This window comes from Balaenoptera physalus (genome assembly GCF_965194825.1).
Source record: "Balaenoptera physalus genome assembly, contig: HAP1_SCAFFOLD_1454, whole genome shotgun sequence".
In the NCBI taxonomy this organism is placed as follows: Eukaryota; Metazoa; Chordata; class Mammalia; order Artiodactyla; family Balaenopteridae; genus Balaenoptera; species Balaenoptera physalus.
The window spans coordinates 64,786-80,086 of record NW_028125342.1 but is presented as its reverse complement, the minus strand read 5'-3'; the positions used below and the strand labels follow the sequence as shown (position 1 = coordinate 80,086).

Below are 15,301 nucleotides of genomic sequence, written 5' to 3'. Positions count from 1 at the left end.
CTGCTCTGAGCAGATTTCCCTCTGTGCTGTTTCTGCTTTAATTTAAAATCTTTGGCTCCCATCAACATTCCATGGCAAACTGCCTCTTTCTTGAGAGCTCCTCTATGCTTTCCCTCTTCATTCTTATATTTTTTTCCCATCTCTTGGTTCCTGTTGGCCTGTGCTAATGAAAACAATCCTAAACTTGCTTACGTTTGACTCTGTGCCTCCCTATATAGCCCAGTACTCTCCATCCTCTCTCCCTATTCTCTCTTTTCAACTAGTCGAAATACTAGTGGAGGGAGACCATTGGAGATGAAACATCTTGGTATATATCGCTAGTTTTCTGTGTCACCTGGCTTTTCTATGTTTCTGTTGAAACACTCTTTTGAGAAGTCTCTGATTTCATTTTCTACATGGGTACCCTTTAAGGCTCAATATTGGAAAAGAAGGGGATCAGAGTGATCAACCCAATGTGGTATCCTAACGTAACAGATAAGGAAAGCAGCAGGCTTTGTGAGGCAGTCAGTGATTTGTCCAAAGTCACACAGACAGTAAACGTCAAAGTCAAAACTGAAATTAGGTCTCCAGACTTGTAGTTCAATACTTTCCCTCATTATTCCACGCTATTTTGAATCTCCTCCTCAATTTAGGGGCAAAAGAAATCGAACGCAAAACTTTCCAAAGTTTCTTTTCTTACCTGACATGGTCAGAGAAGAGGAGACATCAACTGCAGGTACAAGGGATGAGGAGACAACACTAGAGGATGTCTGAGTGGCTGCAGCTGAACGGCGCACGTGTCCAGTACAAAGGTCACTGGTTACTGGTCCAAACGGCTCCACGGAAACCCCAAGACCTCTACCAAGTGGTAGTAGGTTTGGTAGGAGAGTGATGTCACAAAGCAGGCAGTTGAAAGGTATGAGCTAGCCAATAGGGAGGTCCGATCCCCAACAGGAGGGCGGGCTTGGGTGAAGAGAGCGTAGGAGAGCTAAAACAACCCCTCAATTTCTGAGCTCTGGGGAGGAAATCCTAGAAGACAGATTTACCTCCCCCAGGCTCTTCCATTAGGGAAATCATTGCAACATTTCTTACAGACGTTCATTAATATAATTAACTAACAGTTACTTATATTCTACAGAGTATTCTATTTTATGTATCATATACTTAGAGCTATATAGATCTTATTTAACTAGTATCCTTAGGAAGGAAAGAGCCATGTAGTTTGAACTATTACAGTTGTAACTTGGTTAAAGAGCAGGGTGAAGTTTGTTGTGTGTACCCTGTGGAGAATGTTGTGGTCCAAGGCTCTTCTCTTTTAGTTTCTTCTCCTTGACTCCTACCTTCCTTGGGCTGGGCTAGGCTGGGGGCCAGGTTGGACTTGCGACTTAACATTTCTCTTCCGCTTTCTTTTTTTTTTTTTTTTTTCTTCCATTATGGGCATTGCTTCTAGGACAAGCCTTGATCTTGCATTGGATGTTCCTTCCTGTCAACTTCCAGCAGCAGGAGTCTTCTTTTCAGTGCTTGATGCTTCACGAAATAGACTCTGCCCATTGGCAGCAAATACCAGAGAGCTAGGAGACAGAGCTGGTTGCAGACCTTTCCTCTTCCAGCCTTTGGTTGCAATTGTTTTGCCCATGATTTGCTAGCTCTAGTTCCTTGGGCCACACAGGTATCCTGCCATCCAGCTCTTTTTATATGTGAGAGACATTCTGAACACTGTCCCTCTTTCTTTGCACAGAAGTATATACAGTGTGGCAGTTACCGTAATCTCCTCCCCCTTGCAAACAGCCCCTCTAGAATCTCGGACCTCTAGGACTCTCTGTCTTGCATGCTTGGGTGCAAGGCCAAGCACAATGAAGAGGAGAATAATTAGAGAAAGAGGAGGACATTGGTGGAGAACTGGGAGCAGGTAAGGTGAAAGGGCACCGGAGAAAAGAGATGCATGTAGGTTTTTTGGTTTCTGTGGGAAACAAGTTGACACACTTGGGCCTCATTTTGTATTAACAGAACAGAGAGTTGTAGATATAAGTAGCTAGATCGTGCAGCAACTGCCATGAAGTCTGTACACTGAAGAGAACAGTCTCACATCTAGTTTTCATTTTGTTTTATGTCATATTACCTTATTTATAGCATTCACTGGTATGTTTGTAGAACGCAGATGTTTTCAAATGCTCTGGTTTTGTCTACATGGTTATTTCCTTGTCCTATTTGTAAGGAATCCAACATTGTAAGACATATTGCATGTTTTTCTCTTGACGATTGTTTACCTTGAAGCGTCATGAGCTAACTTGAGCTGTTGGATTTTGTGGAGAAACTTTAAAAAGGGTCTGTGAAAAAGGCATTGTGGTGAGTCGCATTATGCACCCGAGCGTAAGGAGCAGATATCTGCCACCAGCCCAGCTTGGCCTGGATTGCCTCTGTGTTAGTTCCCCTGGTTAGTGCTTTTCTCCCTAACCACTCTTGTGACTGTGATAATGTGAGTTAAGGGCTGAGTTGCTAGTGATTTATGTGTGAGGTAGGCTGGTTTGAGGGAGGAAATCTATGGACCTAGTCATTTTCCTTGGTGGTAAGCTTTCAGGGGTGCAAAGATCGATCTTCCTGGGGACTTTTCTGGTACCAGGAAGATATCGCATAGATGGGACCTCCAAAGACACACATTTAATTTTTAGGCCTGTTGTTCCTATTATGGGATGTGAGTTTCTTCACTGATGGGGATGCTGCTTATCTGAGAAGAAACTGTGAAAGGTGGTGTAGTATAGAGGTGTGGCTTAAGCTTTTAAGTTTTCTTCAAGGTTTTTCCCCTAAGCTTCATACTTCAGACGGCCTACTTACATGAGACTAGTATGTGATGTCAGGCTAACAACTTCCTAAATACCTGCAAGCCAGATCAGTGTCTCTTTTCTCTATATTCCCATGGAAATCAAGGGTCCCGCCGAATTTTCCATCGAAACAGTTGATTTGTGCTGTCTCTAGGAATTCTACAGGGCGTACCGTTGCTTCCTAACCGGTGTCATTTGGGAGATCCACCTCTGTACGTTCAAATGATTAATTTTGAGACTCTGCTCATGTGTGCAGTAAACCCTTTAATTCCCTAAGACCTTCCTTTCCTCCATCTCATACCCCATGAAGCCCGCTTCAGTTTATCTCCTGAATTTCTTTGGAATCTGTCAGCTCTCCCTCAACATCCTAATACTGAACTTGCCTGTCTGTTGCGATTAGGTCCTAACTAGTGTCCATATATCTTGTTTCCCTCCAATCCATTCTTCACACAAGAAAGCTTCAAAGCAAGTTGGAACATTGCTCATAAACATCGCTCACAAACATTGTTTTGAGAATAGAAAACACACTGGTGGCCTTTAAGACTCTGCGTGCTCTAGAATCCTCTCTGCTTCTCTAGCCCCATCTTGTGCCACGTTTGCCCTCACTTTCTATGCTTCAGATACACTGAATTAACCTTAGTTCTCACTCATCTGACAGAAGTCAGTTGAGAAATTATTTTTCACTGTGATTCCTAGCATTAAGGAATTTGATGATCAGGTTTTGTATGAGGACTAAAACTAAACTGGGAAGTGGAAGAATTGCGTTTCAACTGTTTCAGTCAACACGCATGTATTAATGATACCTAAGTATTGAACACCGGGCTAGGTTTCATGAGGGATACAGAAGTTCTGGCCATCTCTGGTTTTGGGTATCCCTTATTTGTTGAGACCTTTGCGTTGTTTGGTTGCCTTTTGTCTGTTTTCCAGATGGGAAAACAGGAACAAGGGAAGTATAGGTTATTACTAGGTGGGGTTGAACAAGTGGAGCAGCAAACTGCAAAGCAGAAAGAAGAGGGACGTACTATAGAGGGATGTGATTTCCATTTTCAAGGCGCCTGCGTCCTGTGCAGGGAGACAGCCTAACATAAAATGTGCCTAACAAAAGATCTATTGACTTCTTACTAAAAATCTCCAGTTCATATAACCCAGGGGTTTATACCTTCTCCTTTAAAAGTTCTATTCCTGGGACTTCCCTGGTGGTCCAGTGGTGAAGACTCTGCGCTTCCAATGCAGCAGGCGTGGGTTCAATCCCTGGTTGGGGAGCTAAGATCCCACATGCTGCGCAGCCAAAGAAATTTTTTTCAAAAGTTATACTCCTGTGTTGTTGAATTTAGTGGTTTAGATTTTGTTTGAATGTTAAGAAGATTTCAGTTTATTTACCAGGAACAAACAAAACATAATGTAAAAATAGTTTCCCAGAAACGATTTCCATCGTTCTCTTCTTCCCTTTCTCCCGCAGACTGACTGGTGTTTCATCTTGACAAGTTCTCTGAAGTTCTCTGTCATTCCATAGGAAAGCGGTCTGGCTTGGAGGTTGCAATCCCAGGGAATTTTTCATCAGCGGGGAAGTCTCCATCACTACAGAGGAATCAAGGTTGAAGTCAGTCCCGGGTAAGTGAGATGCTCCCCCTAAACACCAACACAGCAGTCGTGTACCTTTCAAGGGGTTCAGGGGCAAGATGGGCAAGGCATTTCTACTAACTCTTCTTAAGGATCATGGACAGTGTGCCCTATGCTACGAGGTAAGCGGTGACTGTTGTAATTCTTACTGGTGATCATTTCATGTCACTGATCCTTGGCTCTCTTTGTATCTCATAGGACTGTTGTAAGTCCAATACAAAATGAGTCTTCTTTTTAAAAAACTGAAATGTTTTACAAAGCCTAGCATTCTCATAGAGAGTCCTTTGAATTCTCCCCACTTTCCCGAGAGGCTAAGAACACTTCACACCATGAACTAGGAGAGGGGGTAGAGCCCTTTCTGATGAAATATAGAAACAAAGACAGAGTCTTAGCCTGCTTGCTCTCTGGACAGGATCTCGGACCACAAGGTCTTAAATCCTGGTATAAATGACGGAAGTGAGGACAGTTCAACTGGCACTCTCATAACAAGAGTTCTGAAACACCTTCCAAAGAGACTGTAGCGGTAGACGAGGGAAGGGAGTGCTACAGTGTGGTAGTACAGGGGGAATGCTCGGCTACAGCAGTGAAAAATGTGGTACCTATTGGTGTGCTCTCGGGGTTCTTGTACATGTAGCATAGATGACCTTTACAGTGTCCCTCCCACCTTCCCACCTGCATTAGGTGTTCTGTTTTTTTGTTTGTTTGTTTGTTTTTAATTTACGTTTATTGATTGATTGATTGATTGAACTTATTTATTCTACGTATTTATTTTTTTGGCTGCACTGGGTCCTCATTGCTGTGCACGGGCTTTCTCTAGTTGCGGCTAGCGGGGTCTACTCTTGGTTGCGGTGTGCGGGCTTCTCATCGCGGTGGCCTCTCTTGTTGCGGAGCATGGGCTGTAGGCGCGTGGGCTTCGGTAGTTGCGGCTCACGGGCTCTGGAATGCAGGCTCAGTCGTTGTGGCACATGCGCTTAGTTGCAGCACGCCATGTGGGATCTTCGCAGACCGGGGCTCGAAGCCGTGTCCCCTGCATTGGCAGGCGCCACCAGGGAAGCCCTAGCTGTTCTTACATAGAGTCTAAAAACAGAGAGCACTGAGAGAAGGTAGTGATTATTAAAGGCTCAGGATCTAAATTCTACCTGTCTCTACACCCCTTCCCAGCTGTCGATTTGACCCCGTCTGTGAATGCCGACCTCATTCTTCAACTTGCTCTGCCGTTTGTATACTCACCTTGAAAACTTGTTTCTGTGATGCGTTGAGCAGACACAGGGTGGCAGATTGCAGAGGTGGAAGCTGGTGGTCGGATATTTGCGGGCTGAATCTCCTTCAGTCCCATTCCCATTTCTGGTTGCGCAGAGGCCCTACTTCCTGTGTATGACGCGGAGCCATAGGATTGCGGGCAGGAGCCAAGTTCTCCATACAGTGAAGACCCCAGTGTGCCTTGGTTATAGTAATATACCTGGCTTCCTTCCTGGTAGGGAAGTGACAGGCGGCTATGCCCCTGATTTGTTCGTGGGCCTCCTGATGCAGCAGTTCCCTTGGCTCTGGCCCTGTCGTCAGCTGCCCCTAGGAGGACTCTGAGCCCTAGCTACTTCTCTGGTAGATTTGCCTATTCCCCCACTATAATCACACCTGAATAAGGCAACTCAAACCTTTCAGAGATGTGTCGTGAACCTCTTGTTTTCTGAAATACCTATCTGGTGGTTGTGAGACTTAAGGCCAACCTCCCCGAGAGACTTTGTTTCTATTTCTCCTAGTAAACCTAGACTCATCTCCTGTCACCTTCAACTCTACTCCAATTGTGTTCTTTCAACCCAGACCCCTGACCCTGCTTTTTACTTCTGCCATTTCATCCTCACTCCTGCTTCCTTTCCTAAATCCATACGTCTCTTTTGGCCTTCCTAGCCCTGGGCCAAGTTCCTTCCTCTTTCCTCAGTTTTTACCCCTTTCCTTCATTCTCCCATCCAACTTTCAGGCCTTCCTTTCTCACGCCCCAGTTAGCAGCATCTCAAAATTCGAAAGGTTTATTACTCATCTATTAATTCTATTCCATTTACTTATTCGGTTCTATACCTATCTTACCTATGTATGGAAGAACCGCTGGTAGCCAAGGTGGCAGCAAGAATCCTAGCAGCTGTCACCTGACGTATCCGTAGTAGTCAGCAATTTCCATTTCTTTGTCCCTCTGGGTGAAAAATTGCAGCTTCCCCGAAGAGGTGTATCTGGCAGCATTCTCCCGTTGTTGTTGAGCCCGCCTCTTCATGGCCTCTCGCTCTGGCCTCTGCTCTTGTTCGATGGGCTTTGACATGACTGGCTCAGGCACGTTGGGTTCCCTCCATGGAACTCGTTGCTTGCTGAAGTCTTGGAGTAGAAGTTGGGTTTGGAGCTTGGGTGGGGACTGGCGCTTAGTCACAGCAGGGGGAACAGGCTCGCGCTGGAGAGAAGCGCCAGATGAAGTTTTGTAGGGTGCAGGCCTAGGAGCAGCAGGCTGAGGGACACGAGGCTGGGTATGGTTGGTCCAAGCCGGTTGGGTTGGGTTGGCCACAGTTGGCTGAGCTGGTTTGGCGGGACCTGGCAAAGAGGCAGGAGCTGGCTGGGATGAATTGACTGCAGCAGGTTGAGCTGAGTCAGTAGAACCAGGCTGGGCACGGTAAGCCACAGCAGGCCGATGTGAGGCCAGAGACTGTGGCCTCCGAGGAGCGGGTCGAGCTTGAGGCTTGTCCCAGGCAGAAAAAGGCAGAGGTATCAACTTGACCTTCCCAGGAGGAGGCCGCTCACACTGGGATGGAGATGGACACTCTGTTTCAGCACTGCTGTCTGGTTTCTGGGCTTGGACTTGCGTTTTCTCAGGCCTCTTACCCTCACGTGGGGTATGCCGCCGTGGCTGGATCGCTGGGGGTGGCTGGGGGTCTTTGGGGTTGCTTGAATTTCCCAAGAGCCGACAGGAAGAGAGCCCAGTTTTCGTCTCATTCTTCTTCCCCAGCGCATGAAGAACCTTCACAGACTCCAGCATGCGCACGCCAAGGGAGGTTCGAGGCTTTTGAAAGCTCTCTTGGCGAAGCTCAGTTTGGTGTTCCTTTCGCTTCGTGTTGGGGATTGCTGGCTTGTCTTCTGCCTTGACTTTGTTCCCTGACTGCTTGTTCTCTTCAGCCTTGTTTCTTCCTCTGGTCCTTTTGGTCTTTTCCTGCCCATGGCTCTCAGTTTTGCTGATCTTTCCGGATGCAGCTTTCTGAGGTTTGCCTTGAGAGTGCTTGGCCGTGTTCGCAGGAGCCCTGTCACTGACTGCAGCAGTGCATATAACCGCTTCTCCCCCTAACAGGCACTCTGGATCTTTTGGCTGGATTTTGGCCTTGGGAGCACCACCGATAGGCTCAGAGGCTTTCTGTTTGTTCTTCCTGGGTTGATCAGAGGGAACCTTTACGACACTTGGCTTTTCCTGCACCTGATTCACCTTAATGGCTCTGGTGTCTTCAGCTTTGATCACGTTGGGACCTTGGGATCGATCAAGATCTTTCCAAGAATTAAAGAGCTGGGGAAGGTGAATATCCTCCGCCAGTGTAGTAATGTCTGCAAGACCACTGCTAGGTTCAGTCCCATTTTCAAGTGTCCCTAGGTCCTGACGACTCAGGCTGTTCTCTCCCAGATCAGCATTTTCAGAACCAGGCTGCTCCTCTTGGCTGAGGGGATCGGTGCAGGCCAGCGGCTGGGGAATATCAGGGATTCCTAAAGGGAGTAGTGGAGGATCTTGGTTTTCTATTGGGATCTGGTAGGCCTCCAGAGGCTTTGACAGCTTGGTTTTGATATCCTCCACGTTCTTACTCTCTGTTTGTCCCTGGCTTGGAGCTGGAGGCAGGGCCAGGAGACGCCTGGCACTCTGGACTGGAGCTGTCACTGAAATGTCCCCAAGTTCAGATGGTGGGTTACTCTCAAGTATGTGACTGTTTCTGCTACTGCAGGACTTGGGGAGTTCTTGAGTTTGTGTCACACAAAACGTCTGGCTTGGAGGTTGCAATCCCAGGGAATTTTTCATCACCAGGGAAGTCTCCATCACTACAAAGGGATCAAGGGAGAAGTCAGTCCCTGGTAAATGAGATGCTCCCCCTAAACACCAACACAGCAGTCATGTACCTTTCAAGGGGTTCAGGGGCAAGATGGGCAAGGCATTTCTACTAACTCTTCTTAAGGATCATGGACAGTGCCCTATGCTACGAGGTAAGCGGTGACTGTTGTAATGCTTAACTGGTGATCATTTCATGTCACTGATCCTTGGCTCTCTTTGTATCTCATAGGACTGTTGTAAGTCCAATACAAAATGAGTCTTCTTTTTAAACAACTGAAATGTTTTACAAAGCCTAGCATTCTCATATAGAGTCCTTTCAATTCTCCCCACTTTCCCGAGAGGCTAAGAACACTTCACACCATGAACTAGGAGAGGGGGTAGAGCCCTTTCTGATGAAATACAGAAACAAAGACAGAGTCTTAGCCTGCTTGCTCTCTGGACAGGATCTCGGACCACAAGGTCTTAAATCCTGGTATAAATGACGGAAGTGAGGACACTTCAACTGGCACTCTCATAACAAGAGTTCTGAGACACCTTCCAAAGAGACTGTAGCAGTAGACGAGGGAAGGGAGTGCTACAGTGTGGTAGTACAGGGGGAATGCTCGGCTACAGCAGTGAAAAATGTGGTACCTATTGGTGTGCTCTCGGGGTTCTTTTACATGTAGCATAGATGACCTTTACAGTGTCCCTGCCACCTTCCCACCTGCATTAGGTGTTCTTTTTGTTTTTTTGTTTTTTTTAATTTACGTTTATTTATTGATTGATTGTTTGAACTTATTTATTCTACGTATTTATTTTTTTGGCTGCACAGGGTCTTCATTGCTGTGCACGGGCTTTCTCTAGTTGCGGCTAGCGGGGTCTACTCTTGGTTGCGGTGTGCGGGCTTCTCTTGTTGCGGAGCATGCGCTCTAGGAGCGTGGGCTTCGGTAGTTGCGGCTCACGGGCTCTAGAATGCAGGCTCAGTCGTTGTGGCACATGGGCTTAGTTGCTCCACGGCATGTGGGATCTTCCCAGACCAGGGCTCGAACCAGTGTCCGCCGCATTGCATTGGCAGGCGGATTCTTAACCACGGCGCCACCAGGGAAGCCCTAGGTGTTCTTATATAGAGTCTAAAAACAGAGGGCACTGAGCGAAGGTAGTGGTTACTGAAGGCTCAGGATCTAAATTCTACCTGTCTCTACACCCCTTCCCAGCTGTCGATTTGACCCCATTTGTGAATGCCGACCTCATTCTTCAACTTTCTCTGCCGTTTGTATACTCACCTTGAAAACTTGTTTCTGTGATGCGTTGAGCAGACACAGGGTGGCAGATTGCAGAGGTGGAAGCTGGTGGTCGGATATTTGTGGGCTGAATCTCCTTCAGTCCCATTCCCATTTCTGGTTGCGCAGAGGCCCTACTTCCTGTGTATGACGCGGAGCCATAGGATTGCGGGCAGGAGCCAAGTTCTCCATACAGTGAAGACCCCAGTGTGCCTTGGTTATAGTAATATACCTGGCTTCCTTCCTGGTAGGGAAGTGACAGGCGGCTATGCCCCTGATTTGGAATCTGAGATGGTGCTCCCTGAGCAAGCCTGGCAGAAAGTGATGGATATAGAGGGACCATGTTATTGGCGTCTGAAGTTTTATCATACTGGGCTGCCATAAACATGGAGGAAGCAGCTGGGTGCCGGTCAGTGAGTGCCAGAGTAAAGTCTCCGAGTGAAGAGGAATTCTTTTCAGTGCTTCCTGTGATGTCCCACTCAAGAACACCTGGATAGGAAGGAGCTGAAGTGGAGATCTGGCTGTGGTCAGTAACTCCAGATAACATAGTCGTGCTGGAATGTTGGTAAAGGTAGGCACTACCCATGAGTGTCTGGAAAGAGGTACCGGTAGCCGATGCCGAACTGACGGCAGGGGCAGAGACTCTGGAGAAGTTGCAGACACTTCGTGTTAGGGAAGTTGCATTGCTCACCACAGGAAGACAATGCTGCAGAGAATTTAGAGTTCCAAGTAGAGATGGATTTTGGAAATTTTCTGTAAGAACAAGAGGGTCATGAAAAACTCAGGGAGGTTGAGAAATTCTCACTACGTTTGAGGAACAGCATTATCTTAAGGTTCTTGCTCTCAGGACACCTCTACTATCGACCCTTCCTGAGAAACCCAAAATCAGACAGTTAATGATGGCTGTAAGGACTGAGCAGTTTTCCACTCTTCTGTATTAACTGCCTGTGCTCCCATCTTGGGCACAGATGGGCAGAAGAGCCAAGTGGTATGGTTCAGACATTGTTCTCTAGGCTGGAAGCAACCTTCTCCCTGCCCTGTCTTTCCCTTCAGCCTGCACTCGTATTGACTTCTATGCTATTTCCTAGACTGGAAGCATTTTAGAACTAGGAGGCCCTTAGAGAACTTTCTCTTTTTTCAGTCTCATTTCACGAGTAAGGAAACTGAGGCTCAGAGAGGTCGGGTTGACTTGTTCAGGTTCTCTCATTATGTTAGTGTCATTACCAGGTTTCAGAACCTAAGTATCCTGACTTCCTTGCCAGGACTCCACTCTGAGCATGATAGTGCCAGAAAGCAGGAGAAATAGAACTTATAATATAAGCATTTTTTTTGTCCATTAGAAAACAGTACGGCCATTACCATTGTCATCTTCAGTGTCTCCCTTTGCTTGTGCAGTTCCCACGCTATTACCTAGAGTTGACGTATAGCTCAGTCCAACTGGTGAACTGAAAGAGTCATTTTTGCCCTCTTCAAGCCTGGTTTCTCATCCTACCTCAAAATGATTACCCGAAAGTGGATTTCTTAAGTGCTTTTGGAAAGAGAAAAGTTATCTGATTACTTCAGATTACTCATCTATAAAGTGGTTATAACACCACCACCAATAATAATAGCAGTAATAATTAATAGATGAATAAGCTGATCTATTGCGTATGATTTATATGGAGGAAGATACAATAAGTTCTAGAAAGACAAAGAAAAATCATGAAAAACATGTTACGTAACGAAAAAGAAATCCATAGATATTAATGAAAACTGGGGTATGTGGGCAAGTATCAAAGCCTAATGAATTTACTAACAAATGACATTCTGTACCATACATGCAATATTATGAAAGTGAATTTTGCCCACTCTATTTTAGTGAATACTATTAACCAAAAAACACGATGGAGGTGATAGAGGTGAATGAATTCCTAGCCAATGCATACAGACAGAGACGATAAATCAGTAAAAAATGCACAACAAGCAACAGAATGCAACAAATGTGAATGTATAGGTAGCCACAACATATATAGACAAGTATTTCAATGAAAACCGGTACAAAGCAGACAGCAAAATAGTAAGTGTAAAAGAGTTTCATTATTGTGCTCATTCATATTTTTACCCAGCAAGTAACAGGTATTAAGCCTAGGAGAAATATATCTTTCCATGAATATAACTCATATAATAAGCAGAAAGGAAGCTTAAAAAGTATCAAGAAGGTTTTTGTATTTATCCTAGAACTTAGAATCATCTTCCACATCCAAGAAGATGACATCCCAAGACCTCAAAAAACCATCATCCCTAGAATCCAATTAAAAAAGATTTTCAAATGTAAGAAAATCCAAAGGACTCCACAACATTGTTTTAGATAAATGTGGATGTTTGTGTTTTCTTTTTTTCTTTTGCCGCGCCGCGTGGCCCTGGCCGTGAAAGCACCGAGTCCTAAAGCGCTGGACCGCCAGGGAATTCCCTAAATGGGGAATTAGAGATGTGGGGCTTGACTTTTTCTTTTTCTTCTCCGGTAGCTAAGATCTACAAGCGAACGATGGCTGTTGATCAATGTGCTCTCTGTGTTAGGAAGGAAATAACTGTAAAAATGAAAAGCAACCTTGCCTTAGAAGCTACATATCACACAAAGGAAATAGTCCTTCTGATTCAATGTAGAAGATATCATTTAAAATGTTTAATTGGTCAAATGTCTACCTAGTTTAAAAATTAGAAAGAATAGAACACTGAAAAGCAGCCCCCTAGATAACCACTTTGGTTTCTGGTTTCTAGGAAGCATCATTTCTAAAACATACTTCTAAAATGTTTCTATTCCAAACTGTCAAGTGCCAGCTGTATTCAGAGAGGCAATAAAAGAAAGAAAACGGAGTATGACTTTTCTGATAGGCTGCCCTTCCTGGTGATCCCCTGTTCTGGCCTTACTTTCCTTCTTAGTCTGTTAATGTAAGGATTTGCTACCATCAGCTTTGTTTTGCCCTGCTCTGAGCAGATTTCCCTCTGTGCTGTTTCTGCTTTAATTTAAAATCTTTGGCTCCCATCAACATTCCATGGCAAACTGCCTCTTTCTTGAGAGCTCCTCTATGCTTTCCCTCTTCATTCTTATATTTTTTTCCCATCTCTTGGTTCCTGTTGGCCTGTGCTAATGAAAACAATCCTAAACTTGCTTACGTTTGACTCTGTGCCTCCCTATATAGCCCAGTACTCTCCATCCTCTCTCCCTATTCTCTCTTTTCAACTAGTCGAAATACTAGTGGAGGGAGACCATTGGAGATGAAACATCTTGGTATATATCGCTAGTTTTCTGTGTCACCTGGCTTTTCTATGTTTCTGTTGAAACACTCTTTTGAGAAGTCTCTGATTTCATTTTCTACATGGGTACCCTTTAAGGCTCAATATTGGAAAAGAAGGGGATCAGAGTGATCAACCCAATGTGGTATCCTAACGTAACAGATAAGGAAAGCAGCAGGCTTTGTGAGGCAGTCAGTGATTTGTCCAAAGTCACACAGACAGTAAACGTCAAAGTCAAAACTGAAATTAGGTCTCCAGACTTGTAGTTCAATACTTTCCCTCATTATTCCACGCTATTTTGAATCTCCTCCTCAATTTAGGGGCACAAGAAATCGAACGCAAAACTTTCCAAAGTTTCTTTTCTTACCTGACATGGTCAGAGAAGAGGAGACATCAACTGCAGGTACAAGGGATGAGGAGACAACACTAGAGGATGTCTGAGTGGCTGCAGCTGAACGGCGCACGTGTCCAGTACAAAGGTCACTGGTTACTGGTCCAAACGGCTCCACGGAAACCCCAAGACCTCTACCAAGTGGTAGTAGGTTTGGTAGGAGAGTGATGTCACAAAGCAGGCAGTTGAAAGGTATGAGCTAGCCAATAGGGAGGTCCGATCCCCAACAGGAGGGCGGGCTTGGGTGAAGAGAGCGTAGGAGAGCTAAAACAACCCCTCAATTTCTGAGCTCTGGGGAGGAAATCCTAGAAGACAGATTTACCTCCCCCAGGCTCTTCCATTAGGGAAATCATTGCAACATTTCTTACAGACGTTCATTAATATAATTAACTAACAGTTACTTATATTCTACAGAGTATTCTATTTTATGTATCATATACTTAGAGCTATATACATCTTATTTAACTAGTATCCTTAGGAAGGAAAGAGCCATGCAGTTTGAACTATTAGAGTTGTAACTTGGTTAAAGAGCAGGGTGAAGTTTGTTGAGTGTACCCTGTGGAGAATGTTGTGGTCCAAGGCTCTTCTCTTTTAGTTTCTTCTCCTTGACTCCTACCTTCCTTGGGCTGGGCTAGGCTGGGGGCCAGGTTGGACTTGCGACTTAACATTTCTCTTCCGCTTTCTTTTTTTTTTTTTTTTTTCTTCCATTATGGGCATTGCTTCTAGGACAAGCCTTGGTCTTGCATTGGATGTTCCTTCCTGTCAACTTCCAGCAGCAGGAGTCTTCTTTTCAGTGCTTGATGCTTCACGAAATAGACTCTGCCCATTGGCAGCAAATACCAGAGAGCCAGGAGACAGAGCTGGTTGCAGACCTTTCCTCTTCCAGCCTTTGGTTGCAATTGTTTTGCCCATGATTTGCTAGCTCTAGTTCCTTGGGCCACACAGGTATCCTGCCATCCAGCTCTTTTTATATGTGAGAAACATTCTGAACACTGTCCCTCTTTCTTTGCACAGAAGTATATACAGTGTGGCAGTTACCGTAATCTCCTCCCCCTTGCAAACAGCCCCTCTAGAATCTCGGACCTCTAGGACTCTCTGTCTTGCATGCTTGGGTGCAAGGCCAAGCACAATGAAGAGGAGAATAATTAGAGAAAGAGGAGGACATTGGTGGAGAACTGGGAGCAGGTAAGGTGAAAGGGCACCGGAGAAAAGAGATGCATGTAGGTTTTTTGGTTTCTGTGGGAAACAAGTTGACACACTTGGGCCTCATTTTGTATTAACAGAACAGAGAGTTGTAGATATAAGTAGCTAGATCGTGCAGCAACTGCCATGAAGTCTGTACACTGAAGAGAACAGTCTCACATCTAGTTTTCATTTTGTTTTATGTCATATTACCTTATTTATAGCATTCACTGGTATGTTTGTAGAACGCAGATGTTTTCAAATGCTCTGGTTTTGTCTACATGGTTATTTCCTTGTCCTATTTGTAAGGAATCCAACATTGTAAGACATATTGCATGTTTTTCTCTTGACGATTGTTTACCTTGAAGCGTCATGAGCTAACTTGAGCTGTTGGATTTTGTGGAGAAACTTTAAAAAGGGTCTGTGAAAAAGGCATTGTGGTGAGTCGCATTATGCACCCGAGCGTAAGGAGCAGATATCTGCCACCAGCCCAGCTTGGCCTGGATTGCCTCTGTGTTAGTTCCCCTGGTTAGTGCTTTTCTCCCTAACCACTCTTGTGACTGTGATAATGTGAGTTAAGGGCTGAGTTGCTAGTGATTTATGTGTGAGGTAGGCTGGTTTGAGGGAGGAAATCTATGGACCTAGTCATTTTCCTTGGTGGTAAGCTTTCAGGGGTGCAAAGATCGATCTTCCTGGGGACTTTTCTGGTACCAGGAAG

The 15,301-nt window shown here is 45.2% G+C and overlaps 1 long non-coding RNA gene and 1 pseudogene across 14 annotated transcripts in view; one reads left to right on the top strand and one right to left on the bottom strand.

Moving 5' to 3' along the window:
• Window positions 1-15,301, top strand: part of LOC309653911 — a 136,171-nt gene that overhangs the window by 107,936 nt on the left and 12,934 nt on the right. The window contains exon 1 of one of the 13 annotated variants that reach the window (XR_014259617.1): window positions 8,419-8,501. The exons of 10 other annotated variants lie outside the window; for them this stretch is intronic. This is a non-coding gene — a long non-coding RNA (uncharacterized lncRNA). Of the gene's footprint in view, window positions 1-8,418; window positions 8,502-8,615; window positions 8,631-15,301 lie in introns of those variants that run through there. 2 more of the 13 variants (XR_014259618.1, XR_014259619.1) reach the window with 2 other exon arrangements.
• LOC309653906 (uncharacterized protein C2orf78 pseudogene) lies at window positions 9,796-13,465 on the bottom strand (annotated as a pseudogene). The gene is made up of 2 exons: window positions 13,378-13,465; window positions 9,796-10,490 (listed from the first exon to the last, which is right to left on the bottom strand). The product of its transcript is annotated as an uncharacterized protein C2orf78 pseudogene (transcript).